Source organism: Adiantum capillus-veneris, chromosome 16, assembly GCF_014529385.1.
Source record: "Adiantum capillus-veneris isolate H3 chromosome 16, ASM1452938v2, whole genome shotgun sequence".
Taxonomy (NCBI): domain Eukaryota; kingdom Viridiplantae; phylum Streptophyta; class Polypodiopsida; order Polypodiales; family Pteridaceae; genus Adiantum; species Adiantum capillus-veneris.
Window position 1 is genome coordinate 69,136,611 of NC_140946.1, and position 4,903 is coordinate 69,141,513.

At 43.1% G+C, this 4,903-nt stretch overlaps 1 pseudogene; it reads right to left on the bottom strand.

Annotated features, from left to right (window-relative positions):
• Window positions 1-280: 280 nt before the first annotated feature.
• On the bottom strand, window positions 281-4,044 carry LOC147439235 (aspartic proteinase nepenthesin-1-like; annotated as a pseudogene).
• Window positions 4,045-4,903: the final 859 nt, after the last annotated feature.

Below are 4,903 nucleotides of genomic sequence, written 5' to 3' on the forward strand. Positions count from 1 at the left end.
TACACACTCGCGAGTCTCTAGGTTGTGATCAAACCCGAGAAGCTTATGACTTACATGCATGACATGCTTTGGTGTAGTTACAAATTGCTGAAATTTGGTGAAATATCTCCAAATAATGTCTCTTTTTTGCATTTTTGTCTCTTTCTCTTGATCTTCTTCTTCTTTTCTTTTTGGGTGTGGGGGGGGGGGGGGGGGGGGGGGGGGGGGGGGTAGGTATTTGCCAGATGGATGGATGGATGGAAGTGGGTGGGTGGGGTTTCCCATGTAACCAAAAAATCCACTAGCAAACTTTGGATGAACTTAGTACACCCATTTTGGAGCCAAGGGTATCAAACGTAAATAGAAAACCAGCCATTTGGTGGTACCCAAGGATGATAAGTTTCTCGGTACTCATGGTAGTAGGCAGTGAAGCAATTGCCAAGCAAACGGTACTAATGGCTAGATCTATGGGAAAAACCATGTTTTCAGAGGGTAATGGGAAGTCAAAGCCATCAAAATGTAATGTCACCTGTGGGATTCATGAGTCGGCATTATATTGAAAGCAAGTGTCAAGGATCGTGCTTGCCTCTGTCAAGACAAGAGTAATGCCTATGCTACTTGCTAAGAAGGCATTACGCAAAGTGACATAATCACCAAGAGGAAACCGAGTGATAAAAGTTCCTGAGTCAACAATAGTACTTGAAAGATCAGTGGAAGTGGCACGGATAGGTGGGGTTGCAGCAAGGGAAAGGAGCACTCCCCCCACGCTTATACCCTTAAGCCACACAAAGTAAAAACTTGGCATATAGACATTGTGTATCATGGGTGTGAATGAAGATACTACACTTGTATTTGGAATGGCCCCTATACCAAATTCGATAAAGCCTGCCGCACTGGTTGATGAGAAAACACTAGGTAAGCAATATGCAAAGGCCCCTTTAAAAAATGATATAGTTTGGGCTGGCATGGAAAGTGAATTCCATCCAAGCCCCAAAATTCCATCAACACCCTTGAATGTTCCTTGACTGGAACAGCCACAACCAAATACGTAGTTTTGGACAGTTGTAGACCCTATAGTAAATGTTTCGTCGGCCACGTCCCCAAATGTGTTGGATCCATCTCCATATGATATGTTATATTGACAGAAGCCTGATATTGAACAAATTTTGCAACTCAATGTAGTGCATGAGATAGGTAAATATGAGGATGATGTGGTGGGATCAAATAGAGGGCTTCTTGCATTGGTGTTCCCACCCCTACCTAATAAAGGTAGGGGTGGGAACACCCCTACCTTTATTAGGTAGGGGAGGGCGATTACCTTTATTAGGTAATCGCCCTCCCCAAAACTTTACCCGGATTCGATTGCCTCAAATGCCGACCTAGAAGTGCTAGATGCCAAGGACCGTCCAATGACATCCCGTCTGAATACTCTCTTACCTTGTCTCTCTTGGTCCTTCTTAAGTAAATGCAGAGCGACTCCGGGGTTGCCCGCGGCAAGGTGTGAAAACACTTTCATGGGCGAGTAGGCACCGTGTGCATGGACCAAGCCAGCATGCGCATGTCCGCCATAGGAAGGCTTGCCCTTGCCTGCAAAAGCTTTGGTGCAATCAGGGTCGCCATGGGAGATTGTGGGAGGGAAGGTCAAAGGGATGGTATATTCGTGGGCATGAGGGATAGCGGCGTTTATGTTGATTCTGCTACGGTACTGTGGAGAAGATGAAGAGAGAGAAGAAGCAGAAATGAGAATGATGTACAAACGATGATGATAATGATGATATGTAGGCAGTACAGTACAGAGCGATGGTAGATAATAGACTGCAAGCAAGCCCTTCTGCGTCTTCGATCTTGTTGGACTTCGGAGATGGGGAATATTACTGAATCACTGGTGCGCCCTTCAATTCTGTACCATCACGAGACCTTTCTTGAGTGAGCTACTCGCCTCAATTCAGATTTTTCTAAAATCGTCCGGGGGGGGGGGGGGGGGGGGGGGGGGGGGGGGGTTTTGTTAATTAATAATTATTGACTTTTCTCTCTCTTGGATCAACCATTACACATAAATCTGCGAATTTATTGTGGTGTCCACGAGTCTAGAGCATGCCATTTGGGAGAACGCACGTGTAAAAGGGGGAGCCTTTTACACGTGTCGCAATCTGCGACCTGAAGGCTAAAGTCCAAAACTAAAACAAGCCCATTTGCACGTGATAAAGAGGGAGAAAGGGGAGAGAGAGAGAGGCCGCCGAAGGCGGCCGGCCGTACTAGTGTGTGTGTGTGTGTGTGTGTATATATATATATATATATATATTACTCATTGAGTAACGTCGGGGGGGGGGGGGGGGGTTGGTTGGTCGTTAATTAATAATTGACTTTCTCTCTCATTGATCAACCATTAAACATAAATCTACAAATTAATTGTCTAATATTGTGGTGTCCACAAGTCTGAGCGTGCCATTCTCGGGAGAAGGCACCTCTATATATATATATTACTCAGAGATCGTTACAAGGTTGTTCACATGAAGCCTTGTTCGACCACACGCCACACCTTCCCCCCAGGAACAAAAAAGACAAACATCTTGTTTACAATTTTGGACTCGCAAAGGATTGAACACAAAGGGATGCAACACCTCATCTGCGGGGAGGGATCATACAGCAGCTTGGACTCAACTTTGAGAGTGAAATTGAGGGCTAGACTTGACAAGAGAAGGGACAAACATTTGGACATAGGCATGGCATCAGGTCACTATCCCAATGCAAATGGTTGAGCAAGGAACAACCAGAGGCTATCTCATACCAACAAGGGACGTGATGTTTTTGGTGACATGCATTTCTCTCCCAAAGGATTTGATGTGTTAGGTGAGCTTAATGATAAGTACTACTCCCAAGGAGCTAAAGTGAACATGTACTTGAAAAAACTAGAAGCGGCTCTATTATAACAAAGTACTTTGGCAGCTATAGCCTTTTCCAATTGAACCAATAAAACAAGCAACTTTGCAACCGTGCCACACTAACTCGTGTTAATTGGATTTATACTTCTGTTGACACCAAGCTTCCACCAAATGCAAGACTAAAGGTGGATTTGAACGGAACAAGAAGCTCTAATTCTTGTTGCACAAGACAATCAGAGAAATTGAGGTGCACTAACCAAAGGGCCATTGCTTTATCTTACATTTTTTCCATCATGCAAGACTGCATATTGCTAGAGATGTGAAATGGATTCAAAGGGGCTCATGTAGCAACATAGATGTCATAGATGTGTTGTTGAAAGTAAGCAATAGTGAAACTAAAAATGACAACCTCCTACATTTCTCTTTGACAAAGTACATAGAGCATTGAGTTACCAACACAAATCACAAAGGGTTGTGACTCCTCACTGACCATATGGCAACCCAAAAACCTTGGAAGTAGAAACTATATAAATTCCTTGGTTCCTGGATGCACAATACATCTGTGATCGCATATCCTGAAGTTACGCAGGTTGATAACTTCTGCATGGGGATCATACGGCTTCCGAAACAACAACAATCTGTTGTCGTCCAAAATAATAAATCTTTGCAAACATTTTGTAAAACAAATAAGCAGTTATTCAATAGGTTGACTTTCATATTTTGTAATACATTTTATCACCGAAACAATCATAGGATGTCTAGCAAGGGTCGGGTTTGCCTGCCATCGAGGTTGTCTTGTCCAATGTTTGAAATCATGGAGCGTCTTCTCTTATTGTTCTATTGTTCAAGACTCTTGTGTCTCCAGCGTTGAGGGTTCTATTGCACCTAAATTTGCTTCTAATGTGCTATGATTTGTTTGTGTGTCAGGCATAAAAGACTCTTGATTTTCAAGCTCAACAGGTGGAGGTGTGGCAGAGGTATGCTCTGCTTGAGGGTTAGAGCGTTCTTTCTCAGCCCCTTCCTCTGCATAAACTTCATCCTTCTGAAACCCTCCAAGTGCAGAGGGAGTTTGAACATTTATTTCTTTCTCAGCCCCTCGATCTGTGTGATCTTGCTCCTGTGTGGGCTTCCCCTCATTTGGACTTTTCTCCTTGTCAAACTCTCCCTTTGCGGCATTTCTCATCTCAAAAGTCCCTCCCTCCTATTGCTCTTGTCCTTTCTCAACAGCCCTTATGGAATCTGTTTGCTGCAGTCCATCAGCAATCATCATTAACTCTACAACGTGGTTATCCAATAGGGTTTGTTCTGCATCCATGCTCATAGTATGTGAAATTGCAAGCAGATGTTGGATTAGGGTGGCACGGTATCGGTGCAAATACTCTATCGTCTACTTCTCCAATGCACTCTGCAAAAGATAAAACAAAAAAAAAAAGGAACTGAGACACAACTTGGTACAAACTGTCACAATGTTATAGTAATGCTGTGCAAAATGCATACCTTTTACATGAATGGCTTTAATGCCAAAAAGCTTTGCAATATAAACTCAGCATGGAGGAGGCATCTTTATACACACGAGTTGCCATCAGTCTGTAAAGGCCTCGTGACTTCCTTAATTTTTGAATTGTACAACTCTAGATTCTCGCATAGCCTTCGATATACGTGCAACAATCTTTTTATGCATTGCAAGCAGAAGGAGTTGGTATGAACCCAACACAATAACTGTTTCCATTGTCTATCAAAAATAAAACCAATTTACAACTATCAATACTCACACTCTCAATTCTGGATGTGTTCCTCGAATTGAGTTTAGTGTTCAGACAACTAACTTGTCAAGTTCAATGCACACGAGGCTCCAGTGGTGGTTTCTCTCATATGGAAAAATTATGGCTATTACTTGCAGCATTGGACAATGAGCAAGCCAGTTCTCGAATGTGCCGATAGGGGTATTTTTCATTCTGAGAAAGGGAGAACTTTGGGAATCCAATATATATAGTTTTGCATGGCATTGTGGAGGTACCTTGCTCTTTATCAAACTACAAGAC